The sequence below is a fragment of the Lucilia sericata genome, unplaced genomic scaffold (assembly GCF_015586225.1).
Source record: "Lucilia sericata isolate MDLA Ls3-8-SP2 unplaced genomic scaffold, ASM1558622v1 Contig000032F_arrow, whole genome shotgun sequence".
Lineage (NCBI taxonomy): Eukaryota > Metazoa > Arthropoda > Insecta > Diptera > Calliphoridae > Lucilia > Lucilia sericata.
In genome coordinates this window covers 711,487-738,316 of record NW_023994070.1, presented here as the reverse complement: position 1 = coordinate 738,316, position 26,830 = coordinate 711,487, and positions in this window count along the sequence as shown.

Below are 26,830 nucleotides of genomic sequence, written 5' to 3'. Positions count from 1 at the left end.
ACTTTTACAGATGGAGGCGGGACTGGTTTCCGTACATCTGTCTCAGATATTCACTGCATGCTTCAAATTCGCATATACCCCCATTAAATGGCAGGATGCAAGGGTAATATTTATACCTAAACCAGACACCTAAGTCTCATCGACCGATAAGTCTTACGTCCTTCCTACTTAAAACCTTGGAACGGATAGTTGATAGTATGGTGAAAAGCAGTATACCCGACAAAGACCTAAAATTTAAGCAGCATGCTTATGTAAAGGGATAATCGGTGAAAACCACTATATAGGTTCATCCTTTGATAGCAAACTGTATACACTGGCGGTATGAATTGACATCGAAGGCGCCTTCAATAACGTGCACACTGATATTCTTATCCAATCCTTAGACCAGTTTTATGTTGGCCGGGTGCTCCGTAACTGGATCAACCACATGCTAAGGAACAGATGGATAAGCTGCGAGATATACGATATGACTATCAAGAAAAAGGTATTTCGCGGTATACCACAGGGTGGCATTTTGTCACCTTTACTCTTTGGGTTACCACGATTAATAGCCTCCTAAGGACCCTAACCGAGAAAGGACTTAGACCTGTCTGCTATGCAGACGATGTCGTAATACTTTTAAAGGAGCTGAGGAGGCTCTGAATACGGCCTTGAGCTGGGCTCAACCGAGAGGCCTAAATGTTAACCCGGCAAAAACGGAAATCTGTCTTTTCACAAGAAAGACAAAAATTTCTACGTATACTGAACCTTGCTTCCTGAGCAAGAAGATACCTGTGACAGACAAAGTTAAGTACTTTGGTGTAATCCTCGACCGGAAATTAAAATGGAGACACCACATAGAGGATAGGATCAACAAGGCACATCGGTGCTGGGCGATATGTAGGAGAACTATAGGCATGAAATGGGGTCTTAGTCCTACTATGACAAATTGGCTTTATAAAAGTGTAATTAGACCAATTCTAGCTTATGCTTCAATAATCTGGTGGACTGCTTTAGACAAAAAGTGCAATATCAAACTACTACAGGGAGTTCAGCGTACATGTTGCTTGGGTATAAGTGGTGCCATGTGTACTACTTCATCCAAGGCTCTGGAAACGTTGCTAGATATTCCACCTATTGAAACATATTTAAGATATGAGGCGGCGCTTAGAGCCGAACGGATCTTTACATTAGGCGAACTGGCCAAAAGCCAGGACACGTCATCAATGTATACTGGACACATTGGAAAGTTATACACAATCATCGGACGTGCCTGATCGTATACCAGACACAGAATATGTCGAAAACTTTGAAACGCTGATCCCGATAGAATGTCTTGGTCAAGCGGAACATTAGAGCAAATACCATTAGGAATCCGTTGTTACACGGATGGCTCTAAATTGAGGGACAAAGTGGGGCTGGGTTTCTATATTGAAGACCCAGAAACAGAATTATACCACCGTTTACCAAATCATAACACAAGCTTCCAGGCAGAAGTCTGAGCAATAACTTAATATATTTACCGACAGCCAGAAGGCAATTAGGGCGATATCAGGCGATAGACCTAAATCTAAGACCGTATTGGATTCTAAGAAAGCTTTAACTGAATATTCTCCCAGAGATAAGGTTCACATCATATGGGTACCAGCCCACTCGGGAGTAGTCGGCAACGAAAGGGCGAATGTAATAGCTTTAAAGGGAAGGGAGCTCGAGGCAGTTAACCTGACAAACGCAAAACCATTCGACGCAACAAAAGCTGAACTAAAAATATGGATGAGAGAATCCCATAAGGCCTCTTGGAATAATGAAACAGTGGGTAGAATCACGAAGATCCTATAGGGTGACCCTGATGAGAACAAGACGAAAAATCTCCTCAAAATGAGCAAGTCTGAAGTTAGTATGATGGTACGTATTCTGAGTGGACACACTGGACTACGAGCACATCTATGCAAAATTGGACGTGCAGATTCAGACGAATGTAGAGCATGTGGAGAGGACAGTGAAACTCTGGAGCACTTTCTTTGCCACTGCCAGATCCAAATATCTTGGAAGTGATGTTATTCCGGAAGTAACATTCCTGACTAACACTGATTGGAAGATTCTTAGGAATTACGTTCAGGAAACTGAGTTTATGAACACTGAAAGATAATTCATTCAGTTCCCTTTTTTTCATGATAAGGAGCGCACAACAGGCCCGATAGTGGCCTAGGTGTATTTCTTCGGATTTGGTGTAGTATACATCCTCCTATCAACCTATCTACCTACCTACTGAAGAGTTGATTTTCTAGAAATAGTCCTACATTCAGATACAAATTAAAAAAAAAAATGCAAAGATTTCACAAAATTTCTATAAAAAGTAGAAACATCTTTTAAATTTCTGAAAACTCAACTGGATAGTGAAATATTTTACAAAATCTTCTAAGTTTGTAAACGATTTTTTCTAGAAAGTCACCCAAATTGTGAAATATTTCACATCATCTAATTTTGTCAACGATTTCTTTTATTAAGTCACGCAAATAGTGAAATATTTCACAAAATCTTGCAATTTACTGAATAGTTGATATTCTAGAAACAGTCTTACATTCAGTTACAAATTAAAAACAAAAATTAAAAAAATCCAAAGATTTCACAAAATGTCTATAAAAAGTAGAAATATCTTTCCAATTTCTAAAAACTCAACTGAATAGTAAAATATTTCACAGAAGTAGAAATATCTTCCAAATTTCTAAAAAGCCAACTGAAAGATTTCACAAAATGTCTATAAAAAGTAGAAATATCTTTCCAATTTCTAAAAACTCAACTGAATAGTAAAATATTTCACAGAAGTAGAAATATCTTCCAAATTTCTAAAAAGCCAACTGAATAGAGTCATATTTCACAAAATCTTCGAATTTTTCCAACGATTTGTTTTAGAAAGTCACACAAATAGTGAAATATTTCACAAAATCTTGCAATTTGCTGAATAGTTGTTATTCTAGAAACAGTCTTACATTCAGTTAAAAATTTAAAAAATACAAAGATTTCTCAAAATCTCTATAAAAAGTTGAAATATCTTGCAAATTTCTAAAAAGTCAACTGAATAGTGAAATATTTCACAAAATCATGAACATTACTGAGCAGTCGATTTTTATGCCATTTTTCTACGATTTTTCTAGAAAGTCATCAAATATTGAAAGATTTCACAAAATCTTACAATTTACTGAAGAGTTGATTTTCTACAAATAGTCTTACATTCAGATACAAATTAAAAATGCAAAGATTTCACAAAATTTCTATATAAAGTAGAAATATCTTTTAAAGTTCTAAAAACTCAACTGAATAGTAAAATATTTCACAAAAGTAGAAATATCTTGCAAATTTCTAAAAAGTCAACTGAATAGAGACATACTTCAATATAAATCAGTTCTGAATGATTATATAACTTTAGATCACATGGAAGAAACGTCTTCCAGTGAAATTCTATCCCAAGATAATTATTTTTTTTTACTTGCCGCACCACGAAGTTGTTCGCCCAGAACACAAAACGACCAAATTAAGAGTCGTATTTAACGCATCAAGAAAATCAAAATCTAAATTCTCGCTCAATGATGTGTTATACACAGGTCCCACTCTACAAAATGATTTAATTACAATTATTCTCAATTGGAGAAAATACCAATATGTATTTAGTGGCGACATACAAAAAATGTATCGCAAAATACTTGTACACCCTGCTGATAGATATTTTCAAAGAATTTCATTTCAATCTGATTCAAATGAACCAGTTAAAGATTATCAGCTCAAAACCGTCACTTTTGGCATAAATTGTGCTCCCTATCTCGTGATTCGGACACTTCTTCGACTCGCAACAGTTTCCAAATCCGCATACCAAAAAGCAGCATCAATTCTGCGCTCAGAAACTTATGTCGATGACATTCTCTCAGGAGAAACTCAGAAACTCTTTCTGCTCAAACTCAACTTATTGAAACATTAAACTCAGCAGGTTTCCCATTAAAGAAAATTACAGCTAATAACCCGCAATTACTTGCTCATTTGCCCAAAGAAGATCTTTATGATTTAGACTTATTACGTTTTCACGAAGCAAGTTCTACTAAAACATTTGGCATCAAGTTGAATGCAATCACTGATACATTTTCTTATAGTTTTTCACCCATTGTTTATAGAAACAATTCCCATTCCACGCTGGTTACAGTATACGCCATCTGACGATATTCAAACCCACGGATTCTCAGAAGCGTCTAAAACAGCATATTGCGCTACAGTGTTTATTCGATGTAAAACGAAAACTTATAACACCTTCGTAAATTTACTTGCAGCAAAAAGTAAAGTGGCACCAATTCAAACTGTTTGTCTACCAAGACTGGCACTAAATGGTGCATTTTTACTATCAAAATTGGTAAATTACGTAAGTTCTTCATTAAATTTTAATACTAAAGAAATCTTTCTTTGGACTGATTCATCCATTGTGTTAGGTTGGCTCTCTAAACACCCATCTACGTGGGAAACATATGTGGCAAATCGTATTGCAGAAATTCATCGTTTAACGCCAAACGCCATATGGAAACATGTCCCAACGCATGATAATCCAGCAAACTTGGGAACTTGATGTTGTAAACCTCAAGACCTTGTTCACAATTCCCTTTGGTGGCATGGACCATCGTGGCTAACTAAACCCCTGAATATCCAAAGAAAATAGTACCAATGCATTCAGAAACTCAACAAACGGATATTCTTGAAAGATTTTCATCGTATAACAAAGCATTACGCGTTATCTGCTATGTTTTTCGATTTATTAACAAATGTAAAAAAGTCGATTCCGCTACTGAAATCTCTTTAACTCAAGATGAAATAAAATTTTCAAAAGTAATACTCGCTCAAAAAACGTTCTATTTCAAAGAATACGAATGTTGCTTAAAATCTCAAACTTTACCTAATAAAAGTTCGCTAAAATCCCTTAATCCATTTGTAGACTCGAACTCAATTTTACGAGTAAATGAAGATTATCACAATCATCACTTCCATATAGTGAACGCAATCCCATAATTTTACCCGGTAATTCACATTTAGTATTTACACGAATTCTAGTCTCATGCCGAATGTTGTCAAATATGCCAAATGGTACAAACTGAATTTTATGTTCAGACTCAAGCCTCGTGTAAAAAACATAATACGACACTGTAAAACTTGTATAATTTACAAACAGCAACCCTGTTCTCAAATAATGGCTCCTCTACCCCCTACCAGATGTAATTTGTCGCTACCTTTTCAAATAACGGGCATTGACTTTGCTGGGACTTTTGAGCTCAAAGCGTCAGCTTTACGAAAATCTACTTTTGTAAAAAGGTACGTAAGCGTATTCGGATTGCTGAAGTAAGAATAAGCTCAGGAGTCATTACTCGGCCCATCGTCAAATTATGTTACCATTTTTAAGCGCAAATCATGATTAGAAATTTAGATTAAAATTCTAATCCAATATAAATAATATCATTAATCGCCTTTAGCAATCCCTTTTTGTATATATTATTTACTCTAACACCTTTTCACTAATATCTCATTTAACACTTCTCATTATACCCTACACCACTACAGTGGGAAGGGTATTATACGTTTGTGCTGATGTTTGTAACACATAAAAATATTGGTTCTACACCTTAAAGTATACCGATCGATTTAGAATCACTTTTAGAGTCGATTAAGACATATCCGTCCATCTGTCCGGCTGGCTGGCTGTCAATGTAAAACTTGTGCGCAAGGTACAGGCCGCAATTTTCAAGATAATTTGATGAAATTTGGACCAAGCATGTTTTTGGCACAAGGACGAAGCCTATTGAAAATGGTTGAAATCGATCCATTATTTCACCTAGCCCCCATACAACCGTGCCTCCCGATTTGAGCTTTTTATGCCATATTACGTCAAACATACTATTATCTCTCTAAAACTTGGCACATATAAGTTTTATATAAGTATAAATGTCTTAAACGACTAAAATTGACTTGTAACCATTTGTAACGCAATGAAACTCAACATAACTAACTATTATTTAAAAATGTATCCTTTTCCCAAATTTAATGAAGCATCATTTAGATTTTTTTATCAATAAATTGCTTAAATACTTTGGAATTAAGGTAAAATACAACATAAAGGTAAAAACAACAAAAAAATTTTAAAATATACTCATGGTGTAGGGTATTATATGGTTGGCCATGCCCGACTATACTTTCCTACTTGTTTTTACACTACAGTTAACAATTCCTAAATTTCCCAGTACTAACCGCTCCATTTAAATTTGTTGTATCAGTTACCCACACTTTGTTTATCCCCACCTAGATCCCAACCGAAGACTTACCGCCACCCGGCCAAGCGAAGACTACAACCGCATTGAGAACCATGGCGCTATCCGACCAAGCGAAGATCACAGCCATAATGAGTTTCGCAGCAAATCCCCTCGGAGAACCGAACACAGCGGCCAAAGACGCAGCAGTCACCGCACACCTACCAGGCGCCCCAGCGAAGGCCGTAACCATCAACATATCCGACTCCACACCAACCGCCGTGATCCAGAGCTTTACCAATGTAGGCTATGCATGAGGTACCATGCTTTGCAATTCTGTCCAAAGTTTATCCGAATGACAGACATACGCAGGATAGAGGTTTTTACAAGACACAGATACTGTGTTAACCCATTTACGGTTGCTGTGCCAATTTGGGAACACTTAATTTTGAAGGCTGTATTAAAAAACGGTTAACTCTGGTTTATTTATTTTTGCATTATTGAGTAGAGAAAAGTGCTCTGAATAAATATTAAATCAAACAATTTAACTAAATTCATCTATTAAACTTCAGTGACCAAAAATATACTTAAAACATGTTATAAAATAAATTTGTTATAATTTTATAAACAAAGTATGTCAGTTATTAATTTGAAACAAACGGTCTAAAAATAATCTGATAACATAGTAATGCCCGTAACTGCCATTTCATTCTGTTTCTAGTTTCTGTGACGGCTCTAAACCGTTAAAAAACGCGAGCTACATAAAAACGGAAATCCCCTCTAATGTCCTAATTATTAATATTTTTTACGTTTCTGCTTTTTTGCATTGTTGAAAATAAATATACCTTGAAGTTTAAAAAATTTAACTTGTACTTTTTGATTGGCTGTAAATGGATTAACTGTTTGGCTAAAAGCCATGTGGTACGATACTGTATCTCCATGGCCACCTGTAGAAAGTGTAAGAGGTACCATCACACTCTTCTCCACCCTCCAAATGTTCGTGTAATCATCGGAAACAACAACACTCAACAACGTCAGCAACGGCCGAAGCCAAGGCCGATCATACCCTCCACTATCCACCGCCCACAACATGATCAACCTCAAAATGGTGAAAATACCAACCCTTCAACTCCAGCAGGAAATTCCAACACAACAACCATTAATCAACAAATCATTGTCGATGCCATCAAGTCCCTCGCCAACGTTCTCTGTTCCAGCACTAAGGGGCCTTCTTTTGCCTAAAGCCAAGGCCGGCGGCGTGTCCAATCTTGGACACAATTTATTTTTCATTTTTATTTAAAAATTAATTAATTTTATTTAATATTCAATTTTGTTATTATTAAGTAACTAATAATCGTTATTTAAATGAACTGTCAAATTGTTGTAATAATTTGCTGAATTGCCATTTTTGTATAAATCTTAAACTTCCTTTATTGTAATCTCGAAATAAAACTTGTAAAAAATAATGTTGTGAAAACATTAAAATATTTCTCCCGCTCTTTAACTTATTGGTCCGGCAAAACAAAAGGTGACTTTCTTCATTCCCCAAACCCTTAATCTCTTATTAAAAAGAAAAGAAATATTTTATTAGTTATTCCCCGCTTTCTTTCTTTTCTTTTTCCCCGCATCGCACAAAATTATAATAACGCGAACGAAAGTTATTATAATTATTTCAAACTTCTTGTTGATTGTTCCTTGTTTTCCTCTCGCTCTACCAGTCTACAGAAGTTTCCTCCAGTTTATTACAAGGAGATATTTCAAAAAATTTATTATTTCAATATTTCAAGAATATAAGACCTGATTTCATATATTATTCCCCATCATATTTATAACAATAATTTGATGATCTGCGATAATTTTTATTTTATTCGGCATTAAAACCTTAATTTATTAGACAATAAATGTGTTAAAATGTATAAAAGGCACTCATCTCCTATGGAAATTATAAGTGTAGCTAAATTCCATTCAAAAATTTTTACATAGCAATAACAATAAGTTTGTCTTTTTGTCATAAGAAAATTAAGAAAAACAAAATAATGCTTTTTAAGATATTCAAGGATAAAGGACATTTTCCACGATATGGTCCTTGCGCCAGGACTTCATGTAATTTGAATGAAATGTCAAAAACGAGTAATCGAAGACCTGTCGAACGAAACATCATTTGTTAAAATCGAATAACTGGTTCCAAAGTAATTTAATCATCAACATTTCTAATTTTAAACAAAAATACCCGAAATTCTCTACTTTAGAGACCCATAAAATATGAACCGAATGAGTTAAGAATCTAATTTATACGCCATAGAAACCGCAGCACAGTGGTATAGGAAAAAAAAAGAGGGAAATAATTCGGTAACTTCTAAACGGTTAATCCGATTTTAATGAAATTTGGTGTGCACAAAGAGGAGGTGTTGTCGAGTTTAGGTTTTGAATTTGGACCTTATAGGCCAACCAGGGGCCCGGCGGGGGGTCATCAAATTAGGACACCTCGGCTATGTTAAATTTTTAAAACGATCCTATTTCTTCATTTGAGTTCCGATTTAAAAAAAATTTCGTATATAGAATCTCCTCATCGAGCACTATAAAAAATGTTGTCATAGCAGTAAATTATCTCTTATAGTTTAGGAGATATTCGCATTTGAAAATTAAAATTTTAAAATTTTTACCGTCCTTACTTTAGTTTTTTTTGATAATAGCAGGTCCAACTATTCCCGATTTTCGCCATTTTGTTTTATTCGCTTAACAACAAGTTTATATATCAAGCAGTGAAAGAATTATGTAAAAATCATGACTGAGTCCAAAGTTATAGGCATTTTAATTTAAAAAATTAAAAAAAGGCGATTTTTTGTCATTTTTTTGGGAAAAAAGTATATTTTTCTTTTTAAGTTATCTAAAAAGTTTCTAAGAAGATGTATATAGAATTTATACTTTTTGGAAAGCTGACTTTACATAAAGTACGATAAATGAAACAAAACCTAAAAATTTTTGATACCGAGGGGACCAGGTCCATCCAAAAAAACCCTATTTTTTATGGAAAATTAAATTTTGAGCAAAAATTCTCAAATCGCATAGTCGATATCAAATTATAGTGACCTGTTTTATATGACCCAATATGTTCTTAATCATTTTGTAACGGGTTTCGATAACCCCGCCCCTGGTATGGATATAATAGGCAAAAAACTAAAAAATCCCATTTTTGGGATTTTTAAAACTTTTTTGGGAATTCCGGGATTTCTAATAAGAAAATTCGAAATTTTGATTTAATTTTGGATTTTAAGTAAAAAAATCTACCTAACTGTAAAATTTCATAAGGTTAACTCTTAAATTTGTTACATATATGGATGAAAATAATAGTGCTAGGTAAATTTTCTAAAAGATGTTGAGTTTTCCCTAATTAATTTGTCACTTAAAAAACATTAGGTAGGCATGTTATATATCAATGGAAAGGTAATTTTGTCTATTTTTCAAAACTGTATATAATTTTTGAAAATTAAAAAATTCGCGGAATACTTTTTTAAAAAAAATTAAAAAATGTTTTTTATTCAGTTTTTGCGAAGATACAAATTTTTCAAATTGCAATAAAAATTTTATTTATGAATATTTTTTGATGAAATTTTACAGTTAGGTAGATTTTTTTACTCAAAATCCAAAATTAAATAAAAATTTCGAATTTTCTTATTAGAAATCCCGGAATTCCCAAAAAAGTTTTAAAAAATCCCAAAAATGGGATTTTTTGGTTTTTTGCCTATTATATCCATACCAGGGGCGGGGTTATCGAAACCCGTTACAAAATGATTAAGAACTTATTGGGTCATATAAAACAGGTCACTATAATTTGATATCGACTATGCGATTTGAGAATTTTTGCTCAAAATTTAATTTTCCATAAAAAATAGGGTTTTTTTGGATGGACCTGGTCCCCTCGGTATCAAAAATTTTTAGGTTTTGTTTCATTTATCGTATTTTATGTAAAGTCAGCTTTCCAAAAAGTATAAATTCTATATACATCTTCTTAGAAACTTTTTAGATAACTTAAAAAGAAAAAGATACTTTTTTCCCAAAAAAATGACAAAAAATCGCCTTTTTTTAATTTTTTAAATATAAATGCCTATAACTTTGGACTCAGTCATGATTTTTACATAATTCTTTCACTGCTTGGTATATAAACTTGTTGTTAAGCAAATAAAAAAAAATGGCGAAAATCGGAAATATTTGGACCTGCTATTATCAAAAAAACTAAAGTAAGGACGGTAAAAATTTTAAAATTTTAATATTCAAATGCGAATATCTCCTAAACTATAAGAGATAATTTACTGCTCTATATACGAAATTTTTTTTAAATCGGAACTCAAATGAAGAAATAGGATCGTTTTAAAAATTTAACATAGCCGAGGTGTCCTAATTTGAGGACCCCCCGCCGGGCCCCTGGTTGGCCTATAAGGTCCAAATTCAAAACCTAAACTCGACAACACCTCCTCTTTGTGCATACCAAATTTCATTAAAATCGGATTAACCGTTTAGAAGTTACCGAATTATTTCCCTCTTTTTTTTTTCCTATACACTGCGCGCAGTAAGGAGTATAATTTAAAACACCATTTTTTGGTCGATTAATTTTGGAATTACCCTATAGTTTTAAGTCAGTAATGAGCCTTAAAGTAATTTTCTGAAGGGGGCCTTATTATGGACCGATCCTCACAAAACACATGTCTGTGTCGAGTTCACGCTGTACTCGTATTTTTTAGTGAGTAATGTGCGTTAAAGCCAATTTCTGAAAAGGGCTTATATGGGGGTAGGTCAGTTATGGTCTGATCATCATAAAATTTTGTAAAAGGATTTTGGTTCGCATAAAACTTGTCTATGTCGAATTTCATCGCTATACTTGAATTTCTAAAAGAGTTATGACTGCAAGAACTGGTTTCAGAGGCCACATGTATGGGGGCTATGCGAAAACTTGGACCGATATTGCTTATTTTCAATACCAAACAAACCTTACCTATGGAATATTTGTGTAAAATTTTAACATGTACAATGTACATTAGGGCGGCTCCAAAATGGAAGTTGCTGATGTTCCCACCGATAATGAAAATTAAGTTCATTTTAAGATACCATTTCTCAAAATGTTTGTCCTTACGTCAATATTTGGCGAGTTGGATCAAAGGACAAAAAGGTCCTTTTTGAAGGTTTTTATGACTTTTTTCATATTTCTGGCAAATAAACTTTATGCAAATTTAGTATCATATGAAAGGCCTTTCAGAGACGATTTCAATGATGTAACACAATTTTGTATGTGACTTAAAAATTATCACAAAAGTTGTAAATTTTCGGAAAATTTTTAGCTTTTTAAATTTTTTCATAGAATTATTTAATATAATTAATTGAAGTTATTACATTATAAACCTCATATTATTTCACCGAAATGGTTTTTTCTATTTTTCGAAATTTGATATGCTTTGTATTTTATTTTAATATTTTAAACTCAATTTTCTCCTAGGTATTCTGCTAGTTATATTTATCTAACGTACTTAATATGTACATATGTAACACTTTATGGATTCATTCTATTATAATTAAAATTTTTTAGTTTAAATAAAATATTAATACAATTTATCCTAAACAGCCACTTACTTGTTATGATTGCTTCGTATATAACGGTTTGTATTAAAGACGTGCAGTAGTACACCACAAAGTATTTGTAAAACAAATACACCATGGTGAGTACCTAATACTATAAGTATAAATGAGAGAATGAGTGTAACTGATATTGTATGCTTTTGCTTGTGCTCATCCACTCTATCCACAAAAACAATACCAGTTGCTTATGGTTTTGAGTTGAATACTGTATTGTATTTGTTTTTTGCTCTCAATAACTACAAATATTTTTGACTATTTGTTGTTACTTATAGTAATACAAAGAATCTATATTGATGCAGTATGTTTATTTATATTAAATAAGATTATTTCAAAGCAAAAGAAAAATATGTGATAAATGAATAATAAATTAGTGAATATTTTTATATTTATTTTTAATTTTTTATTTATTTATATTTTTATATTTTTTTTATTTTTAGTTCTAGTTCAGTTTTCAGTTTTTATACCCTTCACCTTCGTGAGAAGGGTATATATAAGTTTGTCATTCCGTTTGTAATTTCCAAAATATAATTTTTCGACCCCATAAAGTATATATATTCTTAATCCTTATAGATAGCGGAGTCGATTAAGCCATGTCCGTCTGTCTGTCCGTCTGTCTGTTGAAATCAGTTTTCTGAATACCCCAGATATCTTCGGGATCAAAATTTTCAATAATTCTATCAGACATGCTTTCGAGAAGTTTTCTATTTAAAATCAGCAAAATCCGTTCATAAACAAGGGAGATATAAGCAAAAATTCGAGACAACCTCTGAAACTTTCTTAAAAAATAAACAACAACAACACTGCTTATTCATTGCCTTTGTATTTTGTTTTTTTGAGTATTTCGTTTCGTATGTTTGGATGGCTGTGTGTTTCATTGTATATTGTTTTTGTTTTCTTAGTGTATTGAATTTCGTATGTTTGGATGTCTATTAGTTTGTTTTTTCTTTATTTCGTTTCGTATGTTTGGATGTCTGTTGGTTTTACTGCCTTGTGTGTTTATATCGTTTAGCGTTGTTGTTGTTCATTATGCTTTGCTATTGCTATAATAATGATATAGTCGGGAAAATGAATTTTTAAATACACTATGGTGAAGGGTATATAAGATTCGGCACAGCCGAATATAGCACTCTTACTTGTTTTATTTAATATTTATTTAAACTGAAAAACGATTTCAATTACCAAAACCTCGTTTTCAATTATTTTATTTATTGAAGTTTCATTTTTGATTGATTTCACACAAAATTTTTATTTGTTTCTAATTTTGTTGTTTTTAAATACGTATTTGATTATACATTTTTATGATTCAAATACAAAATGAATTTTTTTAAAATCTGTTTTTTCTGTGATATTTTCTGATAGTAATTCAACATTTTCTGAAAATAATTCTAGTGAACTATTGACGATATTGAAATTAAAGTTTACATAAATATTCTTAGGTGGTCTCTAGAGTTATATTTTTTAATCATCATAAAATCAATAATTAATGAAAAGAATATATATAGATATTCCTTATCATCATTTATTTGATAAAAAAAAAAATTAAAATACAACATTTAAAAGAACATTTTTTTTAATTTTGAAAAATGTCTCTCAAAAAAAGTCTAAGCCTAATATCTGACCTAAAGAAAAGTGTAACGAGAAACAGCTTTTTGTGATTTAAAGTGGGCACAAGTCTCAAATGATGTGTATTGTCGTAGTGAACTCGAAAAAAAATAAAAAATAATTTTCCCACCTATTGAAAATAATGATCTCAGTACAAATTATAAAAAAAGTGGCCTACATTTTTTAGAAAAAATAATCATAAAATTGTTTGAAGTACTTTTATTCCACAGAATTACTTTTAGTGCTTCAGAATTCCTACATAAATTAAAAAAGTCATTAAGTAAAACGCTAAATATTTTTGTAAACTTTTCTTAAAATTACGATAATTTTTACATATTTCGAAAAATTCAAAATCTTTGTGTCCTTTGTAATGCGCTATATAAAAGTCTTTTTGTATACCAAAAATATTCTTACAAATTTTACAATTTAGGGAATATTTGAGATGAATTTCGACACAATTTAAAAACTTTTTTTTGGCAAATTGTACTGAGATCAGGATTTTCAGTTAGGAAACTAAGGACCCTTTCAAAAGTTTTGTTTTGTATTTTTCCATTAAAATGTTTTTTTTAATTCGGATCATAAATGCATTTTTTTTTGATTTAAAAAAAAAATGAGTCGAGGTGACCAATTTTAAGGGCCTTACCACTGGACTCCATTGGACCTACGGAGTAGGTAAGTAGATACGCAAACACCTCAGCTCTAACTATGTTAAATTTTGCTACGATATCTCCTATAGATCACGAGATACCGAATATACATTTTAAAATAATAAAAAATATTTCTAATACTATGTTTCCACTGGCTTGAAATCTACTAGGTTTGCTTAAACCTCTTCAATGTGTTTCCACTGAGCTTACTCGTTTCCGATATTCTAATTTTCGAACAAATCCCGTCATTTTATTTTGAAACAACGATAGTAATGTTAATATCCTTTAAATTTACACATTAAAAATACAAAATTACAGTTGAAAAAATATACATTTTATTATTAAATGCCACTTATTTAAAAATTATAATTATTTCTGTTTTTATTTCAAAATGAAAAGTCACTTTTTCGATGAAAACATTCAACTTGAATGGATAGCCTCTAGTTGTATTTGCTTATCCTAGACACAACGCAGTGTTGTATTATTATTTAAAAATTATAATTTTTTCTGTTTTTATTTCAAAATGAAAAGTCACTTTTTCGATGAAAACATTCAACTTGAATGGATAGCCCCTAGTTGTATTTGCTTATCCTAGACACAACGCAGTGTTGTATTAGCAAATCTTGTTCGAAAAAATACATTTTCGACATGTTTTAAATCAAATCTAGTAGATTAAGTAGATTTGGATTTGTCAAAAATGTATGGCAAATCTACATGATTTCAACTAGTTTTCCCCAAATCCACTAGATTTGTTCAAAACGCCTCAGTGGAAACATAGCATTAACAACTGTGTTTTTATACGCTGCAGCATACAATAAGTTATTTGTTGTACAACCATAATTATCTATTTTATTTGTTTGGCAAAAGTATAGCAAAACAAGTATGTTACTCTTATTCTCTTTGTACTCACTCACACAACCTATGTTTGAGAAAATAACAATACCAACTTGTACCAGAACTACTCATCAATCATCAATACGCACTCACAGTAGTAGACACTACAAAACTTGTGCAAACAGTTGTAACTGTGCACGTCTTTAGTTTGTATGTTACTGATTACATTATTTTGCAATGTTTTGGTAGCGTAAATAGGCCTCGATAAATTTAAATAAAATTCGATCTAGATTGAATTTTGAAAAACAGAAAAAACCGTTTCGGTAAATTTTATTGCACAGAGAAAACAGATTCGTTGGAGTAACCGAATTTGTTTCCAATCCAATTTAGTCGGTTCTAACAACTACCACATAATTCTATTGCAGTAACTGAAAAATTCGATTAGTATTTCCGAATACATGAAACTCCGAATTATTTTAAAAAATAATTCGGTAATGAGAATTGAAACTATTAGTATTTACAACTGAAATATTAATTATTATGCATTTATTTGTGGATTTTATTTATAAACAATAAAATTTTATAAAATATGTAAAATTGCTTTTAGATACACACATTTTAAATACTTCTCGCATCTCATTTAGGGGAATATTATTATGTACACGTTTGACCTTTGGCTGGAGCGACTTTTGTTTCAGTTTTTGGCAAATTATTCTACGTCCCAGCAAAATCTTTGCTTACAATGATTACCATTAAGTACTTCATTAATGACTTACTTTGTATGTAAAGTCTAAAAAAAATCATAATAAAGAAACAAACAAACATAAAACAGTTACTTTTTCTTTTTTTCCTTTTTTTGTGCACACGAAATCAAATATCTATTTTTAGACAAACAGAAAATAAAATAGTATTTGTGTGTGAAAACTATTATTTGACGCACAATAAAACAGCTAAGCAGTGGTGTAGTGAGTGGAGCATCCAACTGGCAGACGGAAGGTATTGAGTTCAACCCCAGTCTGTGTCGACTTTTTATTTTTATTTTTTCATAAATATTCTATAAATAACTCTACTAAAAAAACAACTTATTTCCAACCAAATAATATTGACTTACTTTTGGAACATCTCAAACAAAAATAAGTACTTTTTCTAGTAGAATTGTAAGTACTTTACTCGATGAATTCTGGTGATTTTTTTAGTGAATTTGTAAGCAAATATTTTGCTGGGGTTGAACGGTTTGCTACAAAATGGATTTTTGATTGAACATTACCTTTGGCTGGAGCGACTTTTTTTTGGCAAATTATTCTACGTTGAACGGTTTGCTACAAAATGGATTTTTGATTGAACATTACCTTTTTCTATTTTATTTGCCTGTATCATTAAACATCAAGCCGCAACAGCAAGTCCATTTATCTTTTCCAAATATTTGTAAATCAAAATTTTTTTTAATAAATATTTTTGTAGACGTCAACAAAAACTACCAAATAATCGGTTGGAAATTTCGAATTTATTTAGACTCTTTAACCTTTTCAACTGATAATTGGTTGTGATGACGGAATAATGTTTATTTAACTAAAAATTTTTAGCTTCATCCTATTTTTCGGTTACAAATACTAATATTTGAAATAATTACATAATTTAATTCGGTTGTTAAAACCATAATTTGATTACAATCATAGATTTTCAGTTCTAAATATAGAAAATCACTTAAATGTATAGTTTTTTAATAGCGGCGATGGAATTTATGTTAACTTTACTAAATATTTATAATGGAAACCAATTTCCTATCGATCTTTTTTCTGTGTGTGGTTATTATTTTAACGAATTATATTAAATTTATCAGTGTTAAAATGCAAAAAATCCTAAAAATTTACGAAAATTTTTAAATTTTTGATTACTTTTACTGCTACGCAACAATTTCTGATATGCCATTTAAAGCGTCTCTCAAGAACCTTTCTTATGATAACTTTTCTTTGGAAGAAATATAAAAAAAATTATAAAAACTCAAGAAAATATTGACCCAAGGACAAACATTTTAAGTAGGGAACATCGACACCTTATTTTTCCTCCATACAAACGGGGCCACCCTAATGTACAATTGTAAGACATTAACCTTTTTAGCATGCAGTGACACCAAATTTTAAACAAAATAACGCAAGGTAAAACCAATATTAAATATGCTCATTGAATTATGTGAAAAATTATAACCTGTACATTACGCCTAAGTTATAGCTCGACAGCCAGCCGCACAGACGGGTATACATGGCTTAATTGACTTTTAAAAACTGGATTTGAATTTAGCACTTTTTCAACGAATTTGCACTTTTTTCACTGTCATTTTGCACTTTTTCTGGCAATACCGAACACGTATATCCACTATGAGAAAAACTGTGATTTCAGAGAAATGATGTTGAATATTTTACTAAATGTTGATTAACTTGAGATCCCCTCATTGGGCCATTCTGATTTTTTATATATTGTTGAGTACACTATAAGAAATCTTATTTAAAGGAATATAGAAAATGGAAGGTACCTTTTTGAAATATCCTTGGCTAAAGGGCGTTGTTTGATGTCATCATTCTTACGCTAAAACTGTAATATTTTTTTGACCCATTATTTCACCTAGCCCAATGCAATAGAACCACCTGAAAAGGCTCATAATTATGTTAAATATACCTGTCAAATTTCATAAAGATCAGGCCTCATTTGACCCTAGCTCCCATACAAAGTCCCATTCAGAAAATTACTTGAATGTCCAAAATTAACTTATAAACACAACTATTGCGATTAGATTCAGCACAAATAAATATTATATAAATATAAATATATTCCCGAAAGTTTATCGGGCTTGGTCCATATTTGCCCCTAGCCCCCATATAAAGGCTCTTTCAGAAAATCAGTTTTTTATCCATAAACTGCTAAATGTGTCGGAACAAGGTAATATTCAAGATAAATAAATCACATTTAATATTCATAACTGTGTAGGGTATCATATGGTCGATCACGCCCGACTATACTTTCTTACTCGTGTTTTATGCAATTCTGCAAGATCAGTGTTGACAAAAGGTATTCAGCAACTGTTTTTTTTTTTTTTTGTAAACACAGAAAAGAATATAATATTTGTATATGAAAAACATTAGTTATTAAAAAGAACTGTAGTGTTATGGGTAGAACAGTGTAATTTGAAGTGTAACATCAGTGGAATCTTGATGACTAAAAATATTTAAATTTTTTAAGAAACAAAATTATTTGTCTTATTTTATAGGTACTTTTGTAATTCCTCCTCAAAAATTTGATTTCTGAAAGGAACACTTCTGTATCTTTCCAAAATTCGATTATTATAACCTCCACCACCATCACTGGATCCGGTTTATTATTCTGTTATAACACAGAAAAATATTAATCTCAGACCCAACAAGGTATAGACATATGAATATTGTGGGTCCTTATGAAATTTTGAGTCGATTTATCTATGTACGTTTGAATAAATAGTGTTTAAATTTAGAGAATCAATTTAATTCTTTAAAGTATTTTTTCCATACATAGACCAAAACGGAAATCGCACTTTTTCCAATTTGGAAAGTTACTACCCAGCAAAATAAAACGAAGTTCTTCCAAAAGTAAAAGATTTTTCATCGCTAAGTGATTTTTTACCTTCTGTGGTAGTAATGTTAGCGAAAATAATTCTGTCTTTTTCTATGTTAAAGTTATATTTTTTGGTCCCACATTTTGATGAGTTAAAAAGTATTATTTTTGGGCTTTGGTGTAAATGTGTCCATTTCTCTTCATAATTCTAATATTATTTAAGTCAAATTAGTAATATTCTAAAATACTATAAGTATTTTTTGCATACATGGGCCAAATCAGTAATCGCATTTTCTTCAATTTAGAATATAATTACTACCCAGCACAAATAAAACGTAGTTCTTCGAATAGAATAACATTTTTCTGTGGAAGTAACATCACTTCCGAAGTAGAAATATATAGAAAATAATTATATTTTTTCAATGTTAAAAAATAATATTTTTGTGCTTTTATGTTAAATGTGTCTATTTCTCTTATTAATGTTAATATTATTTATGTCAAATTAGAAATATTTTATAATACTAAAATTTCAAATCCGAATAACTTTAAAAAAATTACTTCTTGAGAATGACTTCAAAAGTAGTGAAATTGGAATCAAATAAAAAGAACATTCCTCCTATGACAAGTTTGTGTTAAAATCATCAATTCTTATCTTTCACATATATAAATTATGTTTAAAATTTATCATAGTTTAACATTTGTTAAATTTAGCACATTATGTAACAGTGTGTCAAGTGTTAGTTCCGTTTTACATGGTATAAGGCGTAATGAAAATATATGATATATAATGGTAAACTTAAATCCATCGTTAAAATTTGATGATTATATATTTTTTTTGTGGAGGTATATTTCAAGTTTTTCAATTTATTAAAATTTTGTCGACATTTTATTGTTTTTTTTTTTTTTTGTTTTTCTCTTTTTTCTTGTGCAGCGTCGTATTTTTAGTGTTATTTAGGAAAAAATAGAGTTGCATCACTAAAACTATTAGATTTTGAGTAGATTTCAACGAAATCTATTTAAGAAGTAGATTTTGTTTTGTATGGGAAATCTAGTTAAAATCAACTAGATCTGGGTCGAAATCTCATAAGTACTAGATTTCGTTGTAGTGTAAATGGACTATTACATAAGCCCATTTCTTTCGGCTATGACATAGTTTTAGGAAAGCGGTTTTAAATGATTAATTCATTTAAGTAAGGCTATGTTTATGTAATAAAATGTCATGTTTAACAGTAAAAATATTGATTTAAATTCTACTAATTAAAATTTTCTTTAAATTCAGAACTAATTTCGATAATTTATTGCTTTATTTTATTTATTATTTATTACAAACAGGGCCCAATCGTATGACTTGCAATATAATGAACCTAAAACTAACATAAAAAATCAACTATTTGTTTAGAAATTTGGAAAATTTTTTTTATAAATGGGTAAAATTTGTTTCTATTAGCAATGTTTTTGAATTTGTAAATAAAAAAACATTTTCATAATTTGTTAAAACCGTATTATAATTATATTAATTATACTAGAGAGCTCAATTAAGAGACATTGTATATATTATTCTAAAAATTTATAGAAACTAGTGTTTATTATAGTGTAAATCAATATTATTTTTTTGACTTATAAACAACTAAAAAAGGCAAAAATTTGTTCAATATAATGCAAAATCTCCAAACCTTATATTAATTTTCCTATATTAAATTTTTGACTTGAGACGTTAGCGTTCGTTTTAGTTCATTTTTATAACTTACTTGTCTATAATACAGAAATCAAAATTTTATCCAATTTTCAAGTTGTACCTCAAAACTATTGATGAAAATATGGCAACCACACAACGTGAATGTCTCTATTCCTTTTGTTTCTTTTATTTAATGTTTCATTTCCAGAACTATGTAATTTAACACTTGCTTTTGTTATAGATTCCTTTTTAAACCACTGAATTGTGAACATCATTTTAAGTTTAATGCTATACGCACAATTGGGACGAACGGCGAATTTTTCGGAACGAATTTTCGTCCTCAAATATAGAACACACTAAAGTATATGAAAATATGCACAATTAATGCGTATGACGAAATTCGTTGTACGTAACGAACTATAAGTTTATTTCTATTTCATACGTAGACGAACGACGAATAAATTGCAGTAGAGTGACCTTCTTACATTTTGGTTTTAGATTTTTTTTTTTTGTAAATTAAGTTATTTTTTTTGTTTTAAGTTGTGCTTTCTGTTATGTTTATGGTATATAAATTAAGTTAACGCGATTTTTATTAATATAATTTTCATTCATTATGAAAATAAAAAATATATTAAAAAATTTTTCAAATTAAATATTTTTTGTTATATGATCACACCAATCAGTATGTAAACAAAAATTGATTTGAAAATTCATAAATTTTTATTAATTTCGTGTAGTTTGTTTAAAAATGTGTTGAAAATATTATTTGTTGTGTTTTTTTTTACGGGAAGTGCCGCGAATATTCCAAAAAAATAAGACACTTTAAAGCAATTCGCAATACGGAATGATTTATTGTGTTTTAGTCGACGAATATACGCAACGAATCATTGTCAAGCAATTCGTTGTGTTGGACGAAATGATCGTTCGTCCCAATTGTGCGTATACCATAAAAAACTATATTTTAAAATAACAAGTTAGAGTGCCAGCTACTTTTATATTAATACTTTTTTAATTGATCAAATATTTGTAGAAATAAGTTTTCTCATGTCTTAAATAGAAAAACCCCAAGATTTAAACAGCTTAAATCTGTTACAATTCCAAAATTTATTGAACATTACATTTTCTTTTATATTTTTATAGCGCCCTAAGATATGCTTTAACGATATTTAATAATGTGCACGTATGCATGAGTGTGAAAGATATAAGGATTTTCAAAATACATATATATAATTTTGTTCTACACAAATTGATAATGCAACTAGTTAAATACGGTTAAAGTGCTTTTAGGGGTAGGACCTAGTATAGCCGATCGTGAAAAAATCTTGAAATAGAATTTTTGTATACCAAACTAATATTTGTGCCAAATTTTGTATCAATAGCTTTATTTGGTAATGAGTAATGGGCGTTTAAGAGATTTTCGTAAAAGGACCTTGTATGGGAGCTATGAGCAATTATGTATATAAAGACAAAATTTAAAAATTCTGTATCTATATCATTATTTGGTAATATTCATTACATTTAAGTGATTTTCTGGAGGAGACCTAGTATGAGAGCTATGACCAAATATGGACCGATCGTAAAACAATTTTATAGTGTAATTTATGTATATAAGAGCAATATTTGTGCTAAATGTATGGATATCAATATTTCTTAATGTGATTTTCGGGAGGGAACCTTGCATGGGAGCTATGACCAAGGATGGACCGATCGGAAAAAAATTTTACAGTAATATTTCTGTGCATATGAGCAATACTTGTACCAAATTTTATATCTTAATTTAGTAATGAGTTATGCGTGTTTAAGTGATTTTGGGGAAGGGTCCTTGTATGGGAGCTATGACCAATTATGGACCGATCGGAAAAGCATTTCACAATAATAAGTATTTCTGTATGTGAGAGCAATACTTGTACCAAATTTTATATGGATATCTTAATTTAGTAATGAGTTATGCGCGTTTAAGTGATTTTCGGGAGGGGACCTTGTATGGGAGCTATGTCCAATTATGGACCCATCCAGAAAATTTTTTCTCTCAATAAATTCTATTGTCATAAGATTTTAAGATGTAAAATTTTGTGAAGATATCAGCATTTTCCGAGAATATGTACTTTTGTATGGGAGGTATATGAAATTATGGACCGATTCAGGCAATTTTGAGCAGGAATCAAGATCTTGTGTAGAAACGAATGTATGATGACTTTCATGAAATTATTTTGCATAATTTTCGAGAAAATTACATCAGAATGTATAAAAAATGCTTATTTTTTTCGGAGTTGTTTTAAATTTTGATTCATAACTTTTCCTGATGTGAACCGATTTTGCTCATTTTCAATAACAAACTGTACCGGATAATAATGAATATTTTTGCTGAATTTCGTTTATTTCCATTGCTTCGTTTTAACGTGAACATGTTTTACACAGACAGACGGACGGACATAGCTAAATCGACTCAGAATTTCATAAGGACCCAGAATATATATACTTTGTTGGGTCTCAGATGAATATTTCTTGGTGTTACACACGGAATGACAAATTTATACATACCCTCTATCACCACTGATGGTGGAGGGTATAAAAACATTACGACAACAAAAAGATTTTTACTGGAAAATGTTTTATTTGTAATGTAACGGAACATTTTTCCAGCCAATATGAGAAAAAGGAAAAACAGCAGAAGCTGTTGTTACAGGCTTTGTCTATGGTGAAAAAAAGGCATTGTCTGCAGTAGCAGATCGTAAAATTAAAGTGTTTGGTATGTTGATAGTGGCGCAACATCGCACATATGTAACGATAGGGGTTTGTTCAGCAAGTTCGAGCGGCACAACTAACAAATTGCATTAGCAGACAACAAATTTACAACAGCAACAGGAAAAGGTGTTGTATATTTAAAGATAAATAATGTGAATATTACGTTTGAGGATGTACTGTATTCTTTTGCAGGCCAATATTATTTCTGTTCTAGAGTTGTCGACAGAGGTCTAACGATCAAGTTTGATGAAAACACAGCAACAGTAACAGCGAGCATAGTAACAGCGGTGAATGTCCTCTTTTACATTGAGACTTTTTCCCCTTGGGCTTTTCTCAATTTTCTTTTAAATGCCCTTCGTAAAATCTTGAATGTTTACATTGAGACTTTTAAGGCTTGCCTGCATTTTGAAGTTATGAGTGTAAGAGTTGCCATTTTTTATAATTCTTAATTTATTGTTTTAAATATTTTATAAATGAATAAATCTATTTCTTTAATATTTGTTATATTAAATATTGCTTTAATTATTTAAGTAAATATTTATATAAAAAAAATTTATGAAAAAAATACTAAAATACTTTAAAATACATATTTTTGCTACTATTAGCTGTATGTTTTAGTTCTTCTTATTTATTTATTTATTTTTTATTAAAGATATAATAACATTTTAATACTCATAACATTTGAAAAAAATAAATTATTTTTAAATTAACTAAAATATGTAAATAAATAAATTATTGCAAATGGCAACACTAATTCATGTGTGAGAGTAGTAGCAGACGATCTTTACGCTGTGAGAACAGAATAGAAATAAAGTAACTAGCAAAATCACGAACATGTCTTGCTACTTCCCTTTCTTCTTTCCCCCCTTTATCACAAATCAAAATGTGGAAAATGAAACAGGCGAAAAGATTGTGATGTTACCTACAGACAACGGCAGGGAGTATGTGAACGGTGAGTTTGAAACATTCCTGCAACAACAAAATATACAACGTCAGTTAACAGTGCCGTATACACCACAACAAAACGGTGTTGCTGAACGGTGTAACAGAACACTTGTTGAGATGGGTAGTTCTGATGTTTCATGCTGGCGTACTGCAAAATTTGTGGTCAGAAGCTGTAAATACAGCAGCATATACTCGTGACAGATGCCAAACAAAAGCGAATGATTATAAAAACCATATGAGGTATGGCGTGGAAGACAACCTACCGTTAAACATTTACGTACGTTTGGATCGATAGCACAAAGTGTACAGAGATGTCACTTTTGACATATAAACAAACTAGAGCGATATTCGGCTATACCGAATCTTAAATACACTCCACCTGCAAGCTACTTTTTATTAAAACCCATTTAACTATCTAGTTTTTAGATAACTCGGCATATGTTTTGTTTCCGTGGTGAGGGTACGTTAAGTATTTCTTTATGCCATATATGCATAAATTATATACATTATTTTGATGAGGCCGAATTATTTTGATGAGGCCGAAAAAATTGATTTTAAGTGATTTTCGGATATGGGTTTTTATACGATGTTGTTGGCCTTATATGGCTACGATCTATAGCGGATCAATTGGAAAACATTTTAGCAGAATGATTTATCTATACACAGAATATGCTCATGTCGAATTTTATCCGGATATAATCATTTCATATCATCATTCTATCACCCAGATAGAATGTCTTGGTCAAGCGGAACATTAGAGCAAATACCATTAGGAATCCGTTGTTACACGGATGGCTCTAAATTGAGGGACAAAGTGGGGCTGGGTTTCTATATTGAAGACCCAGAAACAGAATTATACCACCGTTTACCAAATCATAACACAAGCTTCCAGGCAGAAGTCTGAGCAATAACGGAATGCGTAAATTGGATTAATATATTTACCGACAGCCAGAATGCAATTAGGGCGATATCAGGCGATAGAACTAAATCTAAGACCGTATTGGATTGTAAGAAAGCTTTAACTGAATACTCTCCCAGAGGTAAGGTTCACATCATATGGGTATCAGCCCACTCGGGAGTAGTCGGTAACGAAAGGGCGAATCTAATAGCTTTAAAGGGAAGGGAGCTCGAGGCAGTTAACCTGACAAACGCAAAACCATTCGACGCAATAAAAGCTGAACTAAAAATATCCCATAAGGCCTCTTGGAATAATGAAAAAGTGGGTAGAACCACTGAGATCCTATGGGGTGACCCTGATGAGAGCAAGATGAAAAATCTCCTCAAAATGAGCAAGTCTAAAGTTAGTATGATGGTACGTATTCTGAGTGAACACACAGGACTACGAGCACATCTATGCAAAATTGGACGTGCGTATTCAGACGAATGTAGAGCATGTGGAGAGGACAGTGAAACTCTGGAGCACTTTCTTTGCCACTGCCAGGCATTCGTCGAAGTTAGATCCAAGTATCTTGGAAGTGATGTTATTCCGGAAATAACATTCCTGACTAACTCTGATTGGAAGATTCTTAGGAATTACGTTCAGGAAACTTAGTTTCTGAACACTGAAAAATAATTCTTTCAGTTTTTTTTAATGATAAGGAGCGCACAACAGGCCCGATAGTGGCCTAGGTGTATTTCTTCGGATTTGATGTAGTATACATCCTCCTATCGACATACCTACCTACCTAATCTTTTAATAATGTATTACGTGGTATTAAGTGATTTTCAGAAGTGAACCTTATATGGGAGCTATGACTATTCATGGATTGATCCGGAAAAAATTGCGTAAAATGATTTATATATACACAAAACATATTCAAGTTGAATTTTATCCCGATAACTTTTATTGTCAATGAAATTGTGCTTTTAAGTTATTTTCGGAAATGATCCTTATTGGGAGTTGTGACCAATTATGGACCGATTCGGGAAAAATTTCGCATAATGATTTATATATATACAAAACATATTCGCGTCGAATTTTATAGCTAGCTTTATAGCTTTATTAGTTAATAAATTTTCGAAAGTGGACCTTATATGAGAGCTATGACCAATTAAGGGCCTATCCAGAAAAAAAATCGTAGAGTAATTGATACATATACACAACATATTCGAGCCGAATTTTATCTCGATAGCTTTATATATCAATGAAATACGCACGTTTAAATGATTTTCTGGAGTGGACCTTATATGGGAGCTATGACCAATTATGGACCGATTCGAAAAAAATTTCTAAGATTGATTTATATATAATAAAATATGAGCGTTTAAGTGATTTCTGAAAGTGAACCTTATGGCAAATTAAGGGCCTATCCAGTAAAAAATTCGTAGAGTAATTGCTACATATACACAACATATACAGTGAGCAAAAAAAACAACTTGTACACCTTTTAAAGTAAATAAAAGTTTTATTAAAATTGCAATTATTTTAACAATATGGGACATATTGTATATCCAAAGTAAAGGAAATAGTATCTTTTTTTAAATGCATATTTTTTATTTTTTACTTAACGCACAGAAGATTTCCCTTATGATAAGAGAAATTACTTTATTTTAAGGCAAAAAAAGTTGTACACTCTTTATGTTGTTGAAAAAAAAACACCGTTATAATTTCTTTGTACAAAAAATGATACATTTGAGTCTGAAATCAGTGAACGTGTTTATTTAAGTCAATCTGCTGTTTTTTAATTGGTGATAATCAGGGAAACCAAAATATGCAAATGCATGTTTTTTGTGGTGCGTCGTATGGACTCATGGATAAGATATTTACACGTTTCAGACCATTTTAAGGATTTTGGTATCGATTTGTTAGAGCATATTTTTGCATATTTTACCCATAAGAGCATAATTTTGCATGATTTGAATTTTTTAGCATATTTAAGGCATACCTTTGAGTTTTTAGAGCATATTTTACTCTTTTAGTG